Here is a 21,367-nt window from a genome sequence, read left to right on the forward strand (position 1 = left end):
TTCTGTATTGACTTCCATTAGAATCCTGCAGTTCAACGTGCTCATCAGGAATGATGTGCTCGTATTTTTTTTTTATAATATCTCTAACATTTTGACGCATTTCCAATTGGTTCACCATTTTGATGCTAATTTGCCGTTTACTCAGCGCGTAGTCACTAATTTGTTTCAGACAACTTTCACTGAGAATATTGTTTTAATATCAGTTACAACAAAGCATTATTAATGGCTTATATAGTTCGATTGTTTATTTATAATAAAATTTGCTAAAATTAGTATAATAGAATTGAAATATAAATTAATTTTTAGTAAATGAAAATTTAGTCTTACCTGCCGTTTTCATTTTCTCTTATCGTTCTGAGGTTAGCTGCAAACGAAAAATTTTTTAAATAAAGGAAACAAATTTCGTTTATATATATATGTATATATACTAGAGATAAAAATGTTGTACTGAAACAAATCTGTATATTCAATGTCAAATATATTAGAATGTGCTTTAAAATAAATTAATGTGTTTTTAAGTTTTGTAACAAATAAATTTTTTTAAGTAAAAACAACATTTTTAATTAAAAAAACATTAACTTATAAGTTTTTAAAACAATTTCATTGATTTTATTTGGTAATGAGGTTTGTTTTAAGTATAATTTTAACAACTGCATAAAAAAACTGTTTAAGATTTCAAATATTGACATATACGACAAGAACTGGTATTTTAATTTATTTTTTTACACGTCGGTTTTTAAACTAGCAGTAAAAAACAGTTAAAAATAATTAATAGTTTGAATAGGTTAGTTAAAATAGTCAAATTGTTTAAACAAACCATTCACTGCAGGTTGAGGGTTAATAGGAAAGTGTTCAGCAATTCTACTTAATATTGCTCGAGATCTGAAATTAAAGACAAATTTTATTTTATTGACAATTATTTTAAACGTTATTTTTAAGTGCTTTACAGAACAATTTAACTACGTCATTGAATAAAACTATTCCTCTGACTAATTGTGACAATTTGTTCTCCCCGTTAATTGCCTTTGGGAATTAAATTTAAGAAACTGACCTGTAACTTGTGTGCTGTACAATATATGTAAAGTTTAAGATTAGACTCGTTCATGTTAATAAATAGTTTTTATTATTTCAAAAAAATATCAAGTGTGTATTGAAAAAAATTACATACAAAGTAACGTCTAAACTAAATAATCTTGAAAACTAAAAATAATATTCTACTAGTTAAAACTTATTTTCGCCTTTTATGTGGTTTTAAGAAATATTGAATATATTAAAACTAAAATATAAAGTTATCAAAAACCTTAAAAAAAAGTATATAAAAACAACTTGTAAAACCAAAGCACTTACGAAACTCCAGTGTTTCTTAATCTTGAAGTGCTGTGACAGCTGTACCTACTGCAGCTTCTTGATTTTGACCTGTTGTGTTTCCTTGATCTTGAGCTGGTACGTTTTATTGGCTTGCGATCTCTTGAGTAGATTTTAGGAGAGTATGTTCTGTAAATGGTTTTGTTTGACTACTATTATAGTTTGACAACAAAGAAAATATTGAGTTTTGTTTACGTTGTATTCGTTTTAAAACTGTTTTACTTAGCTTTGTTTCTAAATAAAAGGTTTATTAAAATGGCCACCTAACATTGGTGTCTTAAACATGATACTTGTTATTTTGCTAGGGAAAAATAACTTTACATTAGAATAAAAATAAAACCACTAGTTATTTCTTAATAATATAAAACAATTAATAATATATTGCAATTTACATGCCAGTTATATTTTAAACATGATATAATAAAAACAAAAACTTTGTAAAGCCAAAAAACTTACGAATATCTATTACGTTTTGCACTACCATAGCTTCTTAATCTCGATCTACCATAGCTTCTTGATCTCGATCTACCATAACTTCTTGATCTAGATCTGCTATTGTTTCTTGATCTCGATCTACCATAGCTTCTTGATCTCGATCTCCCATAGCTTCTTGATCTCAAAATACTATAGCTTCTTGATCTCGATCTACCATAGCTTCTTGATCTCGAACTACTATGGCTTCTTGATCTCAAAATACTATAGCTTCTTGATCTCGATCTACCATAGCTTCTTGATCTCAAAATACTATAGCTTCTTGATCTCGATCTACAATAGCTTCTTGATCTCGATCTACCATAGCTTCTTGATCTCGATCTACCATAGCTTCTTAATCTCGATCTACCATAGCTTCTTGATCTTGACCTACTATGGCTTCTTGATCTCGATCTCCTATAGTTTCTTGATCTAGATCTGCTATTGTTTCTTGATCTTGACCTACTATGGCTTCTTGATCTCGATCTCCTATAGTTTCTTGATCTAGATCTGCTATTGTTTCTTGATCTCGAACTACTATAGCTTCTTGATCTCGATCTTCTATTGTTTCTTGACCTCGATCTACCGTTTCTTCTTGATCTCGAACTACTATGGCTTCTTGATCTCGAACTACCATAGCTTCTTAATCTCGATCTACCATTGTTTCTTGATCTAGATCTACTTTGTCTGTTCGACCTCTTACTGATTCTTGATCCCGATCTACTGTTTTTTCTTGATCTCAATCTACCATAGTTTCTTGATCTCGATCTACTATGGCTTCTCGACCTCTTACGGCTTCTTGATCTCGATTTTCTGCGGTACTTGGATCTTGAGTTAGTTTGGTATTTTGACTTGCGACCCCTTGAACTGCTTTGAGAAGAATTTGATCTGTGAATAGTTTTGTTTTGTTTGAAGTTTTTTTCCCGATATTTAAGTAATTCTATCTCAAAATATGTTTTGCTCTTTTTGAAATTAAACGGTAGTTATGTTTCTTTACTTCATAAAATGAAAAATTATATTATTATTAAGGAGGCAATTTTAATAATTATTTTCACTAAAGATACCCAGTTTTACAAAGTTTTGAACTCTCAGCTGTAGGCTATGTCTTATGAACGACTTTATTTTAATTTTCTTCTAATAATTTGCTTATCACAAAGGTATAAATGAAACTATCTATGTGTTCTTAATGAATTAAACTGTCTAAAATTAAGCAGAATACTACTTACAACATTACAAAAAGTCTAGTTAAACTATATGTAGAAGCTTTAAGCTTTCTTTTATTTTCATTAAAGTACTAAAAAACTTAGATCCATACAATTTAGCTAATTAACAAGTAGCAATAGTTGTTTATTTTTTAAACAAACCTCATACGATTCTTTGATCTCTTGTCGTAGCTTGGCTTTATTCCTCTGTTTGCATTTGGAATTCTAGATATTTTTTAACTTTTTATACTACATTTGCAATGTATTTGAAAATTAGGTTTTGAACATTATTCATTTGGTTTATTAATTAAGTACTCGGTAGTATTAGTCATTAATAATGTTAATAAAAGTTATAATTAAAAAGTGATAATATGATAGTTAAGGAGTCTTTTAAAAGTCTTTGACAGTTTTTTACTTTGAATTTAATAACTTGTATCAATAAAATTATATTATAGCAAGATATGAACTAAAACCCAGTGTAAAATAAAAAATTAGAAAAACTAACATATCTCCGAATTGCCGTGCTTTACTTTTATACAGATTTGACCCATGATCGACACTTCTAATAAGTAATTTAGATCTTTTATAACTCGGTGACCTAAATCTCGTACGACTTTGTGGTCTTGACCTTTTATTACCTCGTGACCTACGATTTCTTGAATTGTTGTAACCTGACATAACTTTCTGTAAATGTTTGGTTACCTAAAGTTCTGTTGCAAAAAGTATTTTAGCTCACAATTTTTTTAAAGTCCTTCCTGTAAAGCAAAACGCAAAAGTGCTTGAATCAAAAAATCGCATTTATAAAACTTCAAAAAATATACTAGTATAATAGATGAATACTTTTTAGTTTGTAAAAACTGAAAAGTAAATTTTATCTAAGCATTATTTAGAATATGATAATTGAATAGACCTTTCTATTTACGCTTATATCAATTTTCTTATTAGAAGTTGAAGGTATAAAAAGAGATTTTCATAAAATATAAACAAAATTAATGACTGTTAAGATTCATCATGAATAATTTTTCTAATAAGAAAACTCTTTTATTTACGTATCTTTTTTGAGGTTAAAAACAATGTTTTTCTTATTAAAATATTTTTGGAAAGTCTAAATTAAAAATACTAAACAAAAATAACAAACGTAATCTTTTTATTTTAATTGAAAATTTTTTTTAAATTAAAGTTTTGAACAACTGGTAAAAGTATAAAACTTAAACTCATACAAGTGTAGTCATCAAAAATACGTGCTTTATAGGTATGACTTTTTATTTACCTATTAAACCTTGTCAAATTAGTAGTTTCTACAAAAAATACAAAAAAAACTTTGTAATCATCTATTTATAATTCGTAAGTTAGACTTTGTTTGTTATTTATGAAGCAAATAATGCATTTGAGTAAAAAAGAGTGTCAAAAAAAAGCCTTTTTTACTCAAATTTAGTACAAAATTGTGTAACTAAAACTCATTGACCACAGTTCCAAAATTAGCTGTAAGCCCAAAATGTCCCAAATGTTATTGAAATAAAAGTAATCAAAATAAAGTAAACATTAATGCAACTATGAAATTGAAGTTGTTGTATAAAAACATAGAAAAATAAAATAATTAATTTTTTTTATTTTATTAAACCTAATGTTAAGCAAAATTATAAAATAACAACTGTTGAAAAACATAATAAAATTCTTATAATTTATTTATAAACTACCATTTTGTTAATATCTTAAAATATACCAGTAAAAACATCATGGTCGTTTTAGAAAGGACTCAGAGTTTATTAATTTCGCTATGGCATCATTCATTTATAAATAAATAAAAGCTTATAAAACGATCTCTAAAATAAAACTTGAAACACTAAAGTTTTTTTTATTACAACACTAGGTTTTACATAAAAATAGAATGAATAAATGCTTTGTAAGCATTATCTACTGAGAAGTTTTGTCGCATAATCCAAAGCAACTCACATTTTTGGATTTTAAGGTTTTATTTTAATTTTCTAACTACTTTTTCAAGCAATATACTAACAACTAAGCATAAATAATTTCAGTTTTGAAACCTTTAAAATATATTTGAAACCTCTACTAAAAAAACTGTAATATAAACTATTATGTATAAGGTAGTATGATACTTGGTTTACTAGTATGATAACCAGATATTTAGTTAGTTAATAATACTTTTGATACAACATAGTTATTGTCAACTAGGGTACAAAACAATATTAAATAACAATTAGCTTAAGCTACATTTTGATACATAAGTATAAATTTAAACAAAACCTCACGTTTTAAGTTACAATGTACAGCTAAAATTTAGTTTGACAACTGATAATTTTTACAAGACATAACTACAACCAACAGGTTTTCAGTGAAAATGATTTATTTTAAGTTAGTAGGCCTATTAATATTTTAGTAAGCCAAAATCGTTTTTCTCATAATAAATAAAATACTTTGAAATTTGAGCTTTAAAAGATAATCCAATTATGTAAGCTTGAAACCAGGTGATGCATAAAAAAGAGTTAGATAACTTTATTATATTGTTTAGTTTTCAATGAATAATCACTCAATAAGTTTATCATAAACAACTAAAATATATTTAAAACTCTAAATTTTTCAATGAGTAAGTTTAACATCATAAAATAAAACTATCTTACAATTGCAGCATCTGAAACTGACCGTAAATAATTGAACTACCTTTAAAAAATTCAAATTATCACAATCGTATACGATGGATACGAAGAACAAAAAGTTAAGTAGCTTAACACAAATTGAATTAACAAGTTGTTGTACTTTTATTTTACGAAACTATAGTACAACCAATCAGCTAAAAGTTTAAAATCTGATACTGAATCAGACGTTATAACTATCTTTTCATCGGTAAATAATACACCTTGAACATAATTTAGCCAAACATTTATAACAATGAAATCTCCTTAAGAAAAAAACATCTAAAATTTAAAACACAAGTTTATGGATATTTAAAGACTAATACTATTTTTATAACACTTTCATTTTTATTAAGTAAAAAAATATTGGAAAAAAAAAATTTTAGGAAAAAGGTTTCTCCCCTTGCAATATTGTAATAAACTCAGTAGAAATACAACCTTAATCCTTTTCTTATTTTCAGTTAAGATGACTGGAGACTAAGTAGTTTAAGCTTAAATATGTTTATACTTAAGCAATGATAAAAAATATAAAATGTTTGGCTTAACACTTCGAGCCATAGTGAAAATAATGCCCTATAGCAATAACCCAAAAAAAAAAAACTAAATTAAAACGAAATTGTATAAGCATTGTTTATAATAACTTAAAAATATATTGTTAGGGCTGGAAAGTAAACTTCAAACTATATTATAATTATAACTATTATAATATTATAATTTTAAAGAATTTTTTTTACGCTTATATATTTTTTAGAAGTTTAAAAGATTTTAAAAATATTTCTAATCAAAAATAAGCCAAGTTTATTTTTATAATTATTCTAGTTAACTAACTTCTTTTATGCTCGCGTGTTTTGAGAATTTGAACAGTAACATAAACTCACGTAAAAAACAGCGCAAAATCATAAACAACTTAAACAAAAGCACAAATGTTCTATCTTACTATAAATAGAAAACCATGTTTAGTACTTTTTACCAAAATTCTATAAAATTGGCAAAAGTATAAGTCAATCAAATATGTGCAATAATCAAAAGAAGATACTTTTAAATCTGACTATTTCTTTACCTAGCAAAAAATTTTTAAACATGCATTTTTTATAGAAAATACAAACAAAAACAAAACAATAGACTTTGTTAACAAAACATTTTAATTTCTGACTATTTAGTTATACTTTGTTGACTATTTATAAAGCTATAATAACGTTTAAGTAAAAACAGCATGTCAAGAAAGAAAGCCTTTTCCACGTAAATTCACTTTAAAATAGTTTTAATTAAAGCTTATTGACCACAGTTCCTGAAAGAGCCGTAAACCCTAAAGTACTCCAAATGATATTAAAACAATAATTAAAGAAAAAACAATAGTAGTGGTAAGAATGAAGTTGACACTGATATATAAGATAATGCATGAAGATTGATAACAACTTAGGTATCATAGTATAAATAAAACTCAAGATAAAAGAATAGCACTAATTAAAAAGCTTTAATGTTCACATACAGAATGCTTGTATATATTTAAAACATATTAAAGGTTTAAAACAGTTGTAATAAACTGTAACTTATAGACGATCACATGAAACTTTACATTTCAATGTGTGAAACAGCTGTTTAAATTATAGTTTTTATATAAATATATAAATATTTAAAACAAATGTATATTTTTAATTATTTTAAATAAATATAGTATGTTAACCATTAATACTTTAATAGCATTATCAGGACTTATCAATCATGTGTTTATGTCAGCATTTCATTTATCTAGAAATACAAACTTATTAAATGGTATCTAGATGTAACACTTAAAACACTTTAAGTGTTTTTATTGCAACCAAAGGTTTTGTATTTATATATGATCAACAAATTAGCTTAGTAAGCACTATTTGTTAAGAACTTTCTCTCATATTTCAACAACAAAAATTAACAAATTATCATTGTAAGCACTTATAAAGATTTTTTCTCATATTCCAATAACAACACACATTTTTGGGTTTAAAGTTTTTTTACCTGTCCTAACTAGTTATTTTTGAAATGATATTGTAATAAATGAGTATCAATATTTATAACTTCAATACTTTGAAAACTGTATTTAAAGCCACTAAAAATAATAAAAATAATCTAAACTGTTTAGCATAACACTTAGTTTACTAATTAAATAGACACATGTTTAGTAACACAATTATAAGCTGATATAACATAGTTATTGCAGACTACGGTAAAATATTTATTTTAAGTTAAACAACATTTTAATACTTATTTATCAAATATAAAATACAACCCCATACTTAAATGCATATTTCGTACCTAAAATTTTATTTAATACCTAATAGTTTTTACATTACTTTATTAAAAGAGCGACTTTTCAACCGAATAGGATCTGTAGTCTTTTAGTACCTTAAAAGCTCTTTTTTAGAATAAATATTAATATTGATAAATAAGCTTGAAAGGTAATTCAATTAATTGTTCTTTAGTTCAGACGATGCATAAAATTCAATAAAGTATCACTTTATAAATCTATTATAAACAACTAAAATGTATTTAAGGCTCTAAATTGTTCAATAGGTAAACTTCACATAATAAAATAAAACTAGTTTACAATTGCATCATTTGAAAGTAAGTGTAAGTAATTGAACTACTTTCAAAATGTTTAAAATATCAAGCTTTAATATTATAGAAACAATGAAGTAGTTTAACTTACATTTAATGGAAAAAGGAAATATACTTTTATGTGACAATACTTTAATACAAACAAGCAGCTGATAACTTTAAAGTATGATCTGAATCACACTCTGTAAACCAATATTTCACCGGTAACCTTTTAATTTGAACAAAGTTTAGAAAAATTTGTAAACCATCAAATCTCCTAACAAGAAAAACATAAAAAATTTAAAACATAAGTTTATAGTTTTTTTAAAGAACTAGAAGCAGTTGTTTTATAAAACTAACACTTTTATTTTAGTGAAAAAAGTAAAAAAATATTGAAAAAATGCAATTGTAAGTAAAAAGGTTGCTCTTCTAACAATCTTATTTTCAACTAAGTTTAAATACGGCCTTAAACTCTTTTTATATTTCAATTAACATGCCTTGAGGTAGAAAAATTATAGTTTTAATATTTTTATATTTAGAAAATTATCAAATGTGAGATCTACTTGGTTTGAAGCCATTATGGTAATTATGCCTTAAGGCGGTAGTTAAATAAATAGTACATATAAATATAAGACCTAATTTTGTAATGTACAGCAACTTCAGAATACTTATTATACAATTCAAATGAGTTTTAACACAAATATATAGATTTTAAGATTAGTAAAAAAACATTCGTTTCTATAAATGATTATTTCAATTATACTTTAAGTCAATACTTAAATTCACACGTTCTGTAAGTCAACTTAAATAAAAAAAAACTTTTAATTTAAATTACTTTAATAAAATTAAGCTAACTGGTGTCAGTGTTTAATACTTTCTTAGGTTAAAAACTAAATAACCTATAAATTCAAATCTAGTCTATATACTTACTTAAAAGAAATTTTTTACAATTCTTTTACGTTTCTATATTTTTTACAATTCTAGTTTTTTACAATGTTCCGCTGAAAAAAGTAAGCACATTTTTAAAGACCTTTGTTCTTAGGCTTATGGAAAACTATGTGAATGTTAAAGTTGTTTGAAAGATATTATAAACTGATGACTAAGACTAACAATCTCAATATTATGTTGGCTTTCATCTAAGAAGCAAATAAAATGCTCGCCTGGTGTAAAAATAAACTGTCTTGTTCTCTAAAATAAATTGCACATTTTTAGCTTTAAATATGAATAATTTAGTTGGAGATCATATTTACAATGAAATTTTTTAGAACTCTTTTTTAAGGAACATACTAACTGCCGAGTGAGAAATGTATTAAATTGAATGTTTTAGCATTAAAATAAGAAATACACTATCAAATAAAATCGTACGATGTTGTCAAGTTTTACATTTATGTTTTGAACAAGTTTAAAAAACAAAAGCTTTAGAAAATATTAGCACTAGCATTATAAATACTGTTTAGATATTAATGATATTATTAGACTAAATACAAAGTATTTTTAGAAACAAACTAGTATTAAAGCAGAGACTTACTAACAAACAAAATAAACTAACAAGTATAAACAAATTAAGAGTTTATTTTTTAATTTAACAAATAAATGATAAAATGTTTCAGTCCATATAACATTCCTTACAAAGTCTGTTTCTGTTTTTTAATCTTGCTTTATTATACTTTGTTTTTTTACCTCAGTTAACAAGTTAATACAATTAAATATATTAATTCAATAAAGTTTTATCTACAAAAGCATACAAATATAATCAGCTATTATTCAACAATAAGAGTAAGTTTTTTAAATATATATGATATTACATATATCTTAATATGTCTAAGTCTATGTAACGTTCTTTAGAAAGTGTTGTTGTTTTTTTTCATCACGCTCTATATTACTTTGTTTTTCCATGCCACTTAACAAGTTAATATGCTTAAATCTGTTAATATAATTAATTTTGTATACAAAATCATACAACTTTACAATATGATTATTCATCGATGAAAGAATTATTCAACAATAGGAATAAGTTCTTTAACTGTATTATATTACATATATATTGATATGTCTGAGTTCATATAACACTCTTTACAAAAAGTTTTTTTTAATCAAGCTTTATATTACTTTGTTTTTTCCAGGCCACTTAATAAATTAATATGCTTAAATCTGTAAATATAATTATGTTTTGTATACAAAATCATACAACTTTACAATATGATCATTCATCGATGAAAGAATTATTCAACAATAGGAATAAGTTCTTTAACTGTATTATATTACATATATATTGATATGTCTGAGTTCATATAACACTCTTTACAAAAAGTTTTTTTTAATCAAGCTTTATATTACTTTGTTTTTTCCAGGCCACTTAATAAATTAATATGCTTAAATCTGTAAATATAATTATGTTTTGTATACAAAATCATACAACTTTACAATATGATCATTCATCGATGAAAGAATTATTCAACAATAGGAATAAGTTCTTTGATTGTATTATATTACATATATATTGATATGTCTGAGTTCATATAACACTCTTTACAAAGTGTTTTTTTTAATCAAGCTTTATATTACTTTGTTTTTTCCAGGCCACTTAATAAGTTAGTATGCATAAGTATTTTAATTTAAAAAGTTTTTTTAGAAAAACATACGACTTTAATAAATGGTTAATTATTAATGTAAAATATATTCGACAATAAAAGTAAGTTCTTAAAAACTAATGATTTTACAAAAGATCAAAAAATTCTATCAGATTCTTAAATCAACCGATTTTGAAGCTCAAATTTTTTTAGAAGTAAGCATTTGGTTTAAACAATATTTTTTTATCTAAAATAACTATAAAAACTTAAACTTGAAGTAATAATTTAAAACAAGTACAGATCAGTTGAATGTTTTTTTTTTGCAAATCAGGGTCGAAAAATGTGTAAGATTTCTTAATAACAGGCATAAATAGTAAATGGGTCATAATTCTAATTTACACTAGATATTCCGGAGTCGATGATGAAGAGAAAAAAGGATTCAGACGCATTAAGGGTAGTTTCGCAACATACATTAGATATTATGGAAAAATTTCAAACATACACTGGACCAGGGCTTACAAAAATAGGTTACTTTAAAAAGTTAGGGGACCATAAGCTTCAAAGCGGGGAGGAGAGCATGATTTGAAACTTACTCTAGATGTTTTGGAGTTAGTGACAGAGAGCAACAAAATATGCTAGCGTAGGTTTTCTAAGAACTGTATTAGGAAGGCTTATTATAACTAATTGAAAAAGGGCCTTAAGAATAAAAGTTTGGGAAAACTTTTAGTACATATTCTTAGGATTTCGGTGCAAGAAAAAGTTTCTGATGTTAAAAACGGTTCAGAATAATTATAAAAAAAATAAAATGATGCAGAAAGAGAAAAATTTTAGGAAAATTTTTCAGAAATTTTGAGCTTCGTATGCACATAATTTTTTACTTCAGTTTATTGCGCACGAATTTAAGATACATTAACGGCCACTAGACAGAATTAAGAAAAATTATAATTATTTTTGTTTGTAATTACTTATATTTATATTGTAATATTACTTTTTTTGTACTTGATTATAGTTAATGTTTTCCTAGACAAAAACTGTTTTACATTTAGTTATTTAAACATTAACTAATATTAACAAATTAGTAAAAAAACTAATATAGAATTACTTATGATACGTCATAGAAAATTCTTATATCTGTTAACATTTTTTTGCTTCTTAAAAAAGTAAGTTTATTAGTTAAAAATTCGTACATTTTTGTTTATCTTTTATAATTTTTTAAAACTTATTGAACTGAATTCCAATTTTTTTTTTTTTAAACTTTGAAATGCATAAAATTTTTATTAAAAATGATATTACAATTAAATAAATGAATGACGAGGCACTATTCTTGATCAGAAACTTTAATTTTACTTTTAGAATGCGATAGTAAACAATGAAAGTTATACTTTACTTAAAAAATAAATTGTGTGAGGCACGCTTTTACTAACTTTATTATATAACATTTTTTATTTGTTTATACTAATGTAGATTACCGATTTTGTTTTACAATATTTTTTTATACTGATGTGTAATTATATTTTTCTAGTTTTGATTCTTATAGTTTACTAAAAACTAACTATATTCGTTGAACTAATCGACCGTAAAACTAATATTTTGAAATTTTCTTTAGTACTATATTTAATAAGAATTGTTTATGTGTTCTTTATCCATAAAGTGTGCTTTACTTTTGGTACTTCAGTTTAATCCTAAAATCAATATCTTCTTTACAGCTACATTAAACTTTTTATTAATAAATACTAAAAACTCTACAATTTGATCAAGAAATAATATTATAGTGTAAGTAAGTTAGAACTTTAGTTTAAATGAAAAATGAAAAGACACCGTAGAAATACTTGAGTTGTTGGAAATAAAAGTTTAACTTATAAGAATTTCTTACAGTTTTAACTATAGTTTATTAATGCAAAAGCTACAGTTTTACTTAGTAAGTTTGTTATCATAATGTCTGTATAAGTAATAAAAAAGTTTAATACCTTGTAAAGAAAGAAAAGAACTTTAACTAAAAACTAAAATGAGTGGAAACTCTAAATATTGATATTTAAAAATATTGATATTACTGAAGAAAAAAACGTTCATAAAAGTCAAGTTTTTAGAAATTTATTATAGAAGTACATACTTTTACATTACAATAAACGAATGTTACAAAGTAAATGTAGACACTTGGTTGGTTTTCTAGATTGTTTTATTCAGAAATACTTATTCTAAAACAAATAAAAAACTTGCTACCCAACTTATTAAAGGCTAGAAACACCTCTGGTTATTAATAAAGATAATCTAATTTAGCTGTCTGTTTTAACTCTAATAACCAACTAGAAACTCTGAAAACTAATAAACTTAGTTAGTTAAGTCATCTGAAATTTCCCAGCGTAAATAAAATTCATATTTAGATATTGTGATTAGATATTGTAACTATTAGTAATTTATAAAATTGAGTTTTTTTAATTAAAATTACATTATACTTATTAGATGAAAAAGTTATATAATTTTTTATCGTGAAATCAAATTTTTATGTTTTTAAGTTTAATTTTATTTAGTAAATAGTTAAAAGCAAACATTTTTAATTAAAGCATTTTAGAAATACGTACTTCAAAGAATCCAGTCTTTATTTAATCGTTTTATTTTAAATTTTTCTTGTAATCTTATTTTTACGCATATAGGTTTATTAAAAGCCTTTTTTTTAATTTCTAAAATTTAGTACAAAATATTTTTACAGTATTTTTAGGGCAACATTAGAACAATAAAACCTTTGGATAAAACATAAAACGACTTTAAATTATAGAAGTAAAAGTTTAAGTGAATATAGTTTTTAAATTTTTTCAAGTTCAGAACAAATATTGAATACCTTTAAAGTTTATTGAAGAAAAAAGTTTGACAAGTTTTATTATAACGATAGAAATTGGCATAACGGAACATGCACTAAATTAAATTAACTCAAATATAGCATTTTTTTTTGCAAAAATAATGAACAATGAACCTCACCGCACGATCAACGACAACAGCATCCGAGACAACTTACGACCAGTTTCGTCATTTTTAGGACTCATCAGGCAGACATAGTCGCGTTAAACCGCTTTTGTGACGTAAACCATGTGGGGTTGAATGCAAGAGCACTGAAGCGGCCGTTTTTGTCTAAACTCTGATGAATTGACGCAGCAAAATCATTCACAGCCCAACGTCTAAGACATTGACAGCTTAATACGAGTTTTAAATCTCTACGCTCGCTTTAATCAGTTTTCTTGTAAAACAGCAGTTTCTGGCGACTAACCCTGTCTGATGAGTCCTAACCAGGACGAAATTGGTCGTAGGTTGTAGGTTGTTGCAAAGCCCCCAAGACGGCTTCAGTAGAGGACTAATTGGAGAGAAAATGTTACAAAATGTCTATTTTGTTGACCACGATAGACGATTGTTTGTCAAATCAAATAATAACACCTTAACAATATATGTTTTTACGCTCTCAGTTTAGTCATCGTTGTGCAAGAAGCACATCACAACTTAAGACTTTGTATTGTTAGTAAGTACTTTTCCAGTTTTTTTCGACTGATGTATTAGGTGCTTTATCACTTTTTCAATAAAATATATTCATTAAATAAATATTATACAGTAAGTTTATTACGTATTTATTAGTTACTAAGTTAAACCTAATGAGTAAAGTAAACTCTGTGAAAGCCTTAAAAGTTAAACGCTCAAAGCGTTTAACACAAAAGAGGGGCAAAACTCCCTTTTGTAGATACTAAAAGTAGCTTCCCATAGGCCCCTTCCAAGTACAACTCTAATGTATAGAGTTAGCTTAATGATTTTTGAAATTAGGTAGTAATTAAAAAATAATAATAATAAGTTTCATAAATTATGCCCAAATTTATAAACAATGAATCAGTTTAAACTTATATTTTAATACTGCTGGGACTCAACCGATTTTTGTTTTACTGTAACTCAATTTTACAGTAAAACCTCATATATTTTGTTCAATATATAAAACAATACACGCCTAGTCATTTGAATAACTCTTTAAATTTTTTGAAACATAAATCAATACCTTTATCAATTGTAAAAATTGAAGAAGTAGTATCTTGTTTTAAAAGTATATATACATGCAATATATTTCATTGCTATTTCATTCTATGAAAATTAAGTTTATTTAATTTTGAATTTTTCTAGTTTGGTTATTTTATATAAATTTATTCTTATTTAAGTTTTTTACCAGCTTTTCCCAATACTTAACCATAAGCTATTTTAACAGTTGAGATTCTTCAATGTATGTGTTTGAAATGTTATGTTGCTAACGTAAAAATTATTAAAATTATCAATAGTTTTTCTAGGTAGCTATTTAAAGGGGCTCCTTTTTGGGTATTCTAGTTGCAGCGACAAAAACGTTTTTTTATTGTGACGTCAACAAAATCGGGTAGACTTGTCATTTTCTAAATCAGAACTAACACTTAGTGATTAAAATCAACAATTATTTTGTTAAACTAAGTCTATTAATATAATTATAATATTATTTCTAAAGACTAACCCAATTTACATATGAAAATATTAAAATTTTGCTTTAGTAATAAACTGAATAAAAACCTTACTTACTTTCGGAAGTCAGTAATACAAATGTATAAAAAAGAATAGTGATTTAATTAAACTATTTACATACTTACGGAAACAAATAAATCAAAAGTTGTCTACAACTTCTTCAATGGTATTATTAGGTATTTAAATAAGTTAATAAAAGAAGTCCAAAGTCATATAAATATACTAAAATAGAACACCAAACAGAAAAATTTATTTATAAAGTTCGATAGAATTCATAAAAAAGCGATCATTTTAAAAAGCATAAATCCACCAACATGAATTATTTTACTTTAGAAATGTGAGTAGTTCTAAGAATAAATTAAAAGATTTCTACTAAATAAAAATTAATTTAATTTCTATACTAAATAACTATTTTAACAAATTGTAAGAAATTAACTTTAATTTAGAGCTAATGTTTTAAGCACACTTAATTAGAATGACAAAATAACTTAATTATAGAAAAGATGTTCAACTAATTTCAACTCTCATCAGTTCTTATCATGAATGCGATCCCAAATTTCGACTCTTGTGTCCTCAACACCGTAGACCGGTCCCATAAGATCGCAACTCCGTCCGTTCACGTTTTGGTGATAATTTGTTGGCGTCCAATTACAACTGACCGGGCGGTTATAATATTCCTCGTTGAGAGCCATCTTTGCGTTCACATTTTCAGAATCCTCATAATTCTCCTCATCATAATTGTTTTCATTTTCTCCGTCAATCGCTTGTTTACTGTAGAAAGTAGAAATGGAAATTTATAGTGTGAAGAGGTTATTTTTGTAGCTTATACTGAGATAAAACAATAAAAGTAGAAACTATAGCAGCAACTAAAAAAAACAAAAAATTAAGTAAACCATACGTGCTGGTTGTTCTATTCAAAAATAAAACTTAAATAAGTTAAAAATGACATTAAAACTTGATGTAGTATTGGTTTTTCAGTTTGATCGTATTTTTGAGAAAGTTTAGTAAGAAAATAGTTACGAATTTTGTAGATTAAAAAAAGTAAATACCAGAGTGCCACTTGGAAAAATATTTAATACATTTTTTTATAGTTTTATAGTAGTTATAATTAATACACTCTTTTTTTTCAGTTTATAATCCAACTGCGGTGGTACTATAGCAAAATAAACACACCGTATACATATAGCTACAGTTGTATAGAATAATTATTTATTTATTTTCAACAATTTTAGAACTACAGTGCTTAAATGAGGTGCTATTTTTAATTTTACAATTGAAGTTAAAAAGCTAAGCACACCGGATTTAATTTTTATTTTTGTTTAACTAAGGCAACGAATGCTGAAATTAACTTATAAAAATCTATTTAATTGTTGATAAGTATATAACAAAACGTTTTATAGTCTAGTTTAGAAATTTCTTAAAAATAACCTTTTATTTGAGCATCGTGTAAGATAACAAGAAAATAAAATCAACGCCAAAATTATCCCTGCAGCAGCCAAGATATACTCCCATTGAAAAAATAGTTTCCAAAAAGATTCTGCAAAAACAATTTATTGAAAAATGCAGAAATATCAAGAGATTTCTCCAGAATAATACATAAACTAAAACAAATTTACTTTTATGGAAAAAATAAAAAATAATTTTTGATCAAACTAATAGTTAATTGTTCCTAATAGTTATTGTCGCACACAATGTAGAGTGACATATGAATTAAAACATTTTTTGTTAAAGTGATAATTTTATTTTGAAAATTTTCCGTTTTATATTAAATTCAAATTAAAGTTTTCTAATACTGATCGTATATATATTTTTTCAATAATTGTAAACTGTTCCCAACCCAAAAAAATCCCAGCCATTTTAAGCTTAAAAAAAAATCAAATTAAATCTCACTATTAGTTCCCGGAACTTCACCGTTTCCTCCGGTACCTGTGTTTACGTTATTTTTTAACTTACTATTAAAATTATAAAACATGGCTTGCTAAACACCTAATGACCTAAAACAGATTGTTTTCTGTACCTGTTCTACTTTACTGTGTAAAACTAAAATATTTATAGCAAACTTTAGTGTGTTGTTTTGATTTTTAAGTACTTCAACCTTATTTTTACTTGAAGTATTTTTTCAAAGACTACAGAGTTTTTTTTATAAGCAAAAAAACATTTAAAAATATTCATATCTGTATTTATGAAGTTGCACATGTAGGTGCATTTTAATTTGCAAACCGTTGTCGCCAGCTGCCACACCATTGTCGCCAGTTCCTGCATCATTGTCACCAGCTGCCACATCATTGTCGCCAGTTCCTGCATCATTGCCGCCAGTTCCTACATCATTGCCGCCAGTTCCTGCATCATTGCCGCCAGTTCCTGCATCATTGCCGCCAGTTCCTACACCACTGTCGCTACCTTCTGCACCACTGTCACCAGTTTCTCCGCCATTGTGGCTACTTCCATTTTCACCACCAGAAGGTGAACTTCCACCATTAGAACTTGATTCGTCTCCCACACAATAGAAAACCATCAAAATAAAGGTTATCCAGAAAAGCTTGTTCATTTTTCTATGTCTTAGAAACTAATTTTCACTAAGTAAGCAAAATTGATAATTACTACCTTGATGTTTTTACACACTTCAAGAAAATAAAAACATAAATTAGTGACAAAATTTATTTTTATCATTTTAAACTTCGTTGTTTTTTAATTTTATTTGTTTAGTCTATAGATACAAATTCACACAGCATTTGAAGAGTAAAACAATTTACTTCTTATAAATTTAAACTTTTTATCAAATGTAACTATTTTGGTGTGTTTTATAGCTAAAGAGTAAGCTATTAAGTTTCGTTTTTCTTAAGATTTAAAACATTTATATACAATTTAGTTTGTTGAAATCAGATATAACATATTTTTAAGTAGTGTTCATGAATATTGCGATAAACTTCTAAATGTAGTTGAATAATGTTTGAAATTAAATGTAAGCAAATATTATCTTATAACACAACATCTCAGTATTGTATAACGTTTTGGTACAGTCTATATTTTTTATTTTATCCTGAATTTAAACAGTAGAGCGCATACTTTAATCAACTTTAAATATTTTAAAAAACACTTAGAGAAGATATTTTTAAGTGTTCAATTCATTCGTACTACTTTGATATTTTTTTACTAATGAAATAATTAAAACTTCAATAGAAAATAATTTTAGCGTAGCGAAAATTATTGGATAGAATATAGCGTTAGACCATTTACTTATAAATCTAAGTTTATATATGATATTCACAGTTTTAATCTGCTTCGCGTGTTTTAAAAATAAATTGCAACTGCACCATAACAAAAAATAAAATTAAAAAACATAACTGTACAAATAACTGTGAATTTCTCAAATAATTAGTATAATTAAGTTTATAGTAATGCATCTAATAGACAAATAACTTTTAATTTTTTATTTAACTCTTTTTACAAACTAATGACTGTACACAAAATAAAACTAAATTGTATGTTTTAAATAACACCAAGCATTAAAATATTGTTAGTATAATAACAAATTCTTCTATTTTGTTGTATATTTAATATTGTTAAATAAAAATTTCATTTTACTAATTTTTTTAACCATCGAAACTTAAGCTAAGATAGTACTTCATATTTAAACAACTATTTTTAAATTACTTAGGCTATAAAGAGTTTTTAAAAAATTTAAACTTTATTCTTACTGTTGCTTCATAATAAAATGACTTTTAGAAATGTTAATAAAACAAACAAGTATTTTAGGTAAGTTAGTTTGAAAATTTTATTTGCATTTCTTTGATTTTACCTTACAAACCGCTATACTACTAACAGTTTGTATAAAGTTCTCTTTTATAGACACAGATAGTATAAAAATTTTAAAATTAAAATAAGCTGCTTTACAGTAGTATGTAACTTAAAAATATTTAAGGAGTAATAACAGCAAGATTAAAGTGTTAATCAAATTTAGAAATCTGTAGTTTTGATTATTTTAAACTAAACTAAATCTATCTGTTCAAAGTTTAAAGTAGCTTTACAAAGCAACAAAATTATATTAAATTTGAAAACTTAATGATTTCAGTAATCAAAAGGATTGTAAAACTATCACAATTTTTCAAAAGTGGCAATTAATTACAAAAATTAAATTAATTAGTAAAAACTGCAAGATTAAACTTTTTATGAAACTATAATCTGAAAACGTTTTTTTAATGCATAAGATTTTATGTACTAATTTAACATTTAAATTAACTTTACAATGCAGCAAGCTAATATAAAATTCAAATGCTTAAAGATTTGTTTAGTACTCAAATCAATCAAATCAAATGTGTAGTTTCAACTACTTGAGAACAATAGTTTGGTTATTTTTGTAGAGTTTATTCACAAATAAGTTTATTTCAATTTGGATATTAATAAAGATAGAAATAAGTTTTTTAATCTAAAACTATTCAAAACCTAAAAAACAGATTTGCAAGTAGCTGGTTACTAAAGTAAATAAACAAAGTACTTTTTTTAATATAAAGTATAAAAATGAATTAATTTTTTTCGACGATAACCATAAATTTTTAAACTACGCAGAAAAAATAAAACATCTTAACATTATCACGTGGTCTAATCCAACTCCTTATTAAGCAAAGTACATTAAAGTTATCAAGTGAAGCATTAAACTTTATTTATATTATCTTTATTTGCTGAAAAATTAAACAGCATAAAATATACTTTTTGCTAAAATAAACATAGAACATACTTGATTTTTATTCTCTTATGCTAAAATAATACTTGATAAATGAGTATTTTTGTCAAAATAAAGTTTAGCAGACGTTGCCATTTTAACATACAGAAGGTGAAAAAAGACTTTTAAGTAATTAAAAATATATAAAGTTAAGTTAGTAATAAAAAAATTGACTTTAAAATAAGTAACTTTAAAAAAAATAACATTAAGTTTGCTATAGTCTTGTGTATATGGTTTTCAACTCAATGATATCTCAATGAAAAAAAATTATTCAGTTTACTTAATAACAACATTTTAGCTACCAAAAAAATTTACAGTACTAAAAATATATTTTTTAAATGTTAGATAAGATTTTAATGATGTTAGAGAATCAAAACTCTACTTTTATTTAAACAATATAATAAATAATATGTAAATAAACATAAGATACTTTTTACGACATACTTACCATAAATATCTTTCTAAAAGAATTAAGCTTTAGCAATAAAGTTTTTAAAACTTTCTATATTTTTTTATTTATAAACTTAGTGGTCATGAATATAATCAATATTTTTAGTTATACAACTCCTGCTCTGCAAACAGACGAATAGAGTAAACATTTTTTAATCTTTAAACTATTGACTACATTATAGATTTTACAACTCTAAACTTACAGTTTTTTAAATTATGAATTTAACTAAATTAATTATTTTTTGTTAAAAAAATGTTTTATTTTTTATTCAATAATCCACTATTTTTTTAATTAACAATTAATGTATTTTTTTATTTCAAGCACCAAAACAACGTATATTTTATTTTAATTTAGCCGGCGTTCCATCTGAACGTTTATAATATTTAAAATATCCGTTTTTTATAACTAAAACAAATTATACAGTAATCTTCCTTTATTGTACCAACATATGTTTCTGTGTGTTAACGAATCAACACACTTCAACTGGGTTGTTAATGGAAAGAAAAACTATAAAATATATATGACGTTTTCAACCTTGTAAATTTATTTTGAACAACAGTTAGCGAGAACTGGTTAAATAAAAAACTTAAACTTGAAATGAATTGATATCATCTATAGAATTTATAGTAAATACAAATAAACAATTGTTTTCTTTTGTGGGTATCAAAAACCAAAATGACCTCACCCTCTGCTAATATGTCAAAAAATACTTTTTGTGTTCTTTTTTTATAAAAGTGTAACTGTTCAGATAAAATTGAAAACCATTAAATAAAGATTAACCAGTGATTTGAAATTATCTTTGAAAAACGTTATCAAATTACACAGAACTTTAAAAAATTATTTTACAGATC

The sequence above is a fragment of the Thalia democratica genome, chromosome 3, assembly GCF_965202585.1.
Source record: "Thalia democratica chromosome 3, ktThaDemo2.hap1.1, whole genome shotgun sequence".
NCBI classification, from domain to species: Eukaryota; Metazoa; Chordata; class Thaliacea; order Salpida; family Salpidae; genus Thalia; species Thalia democratica.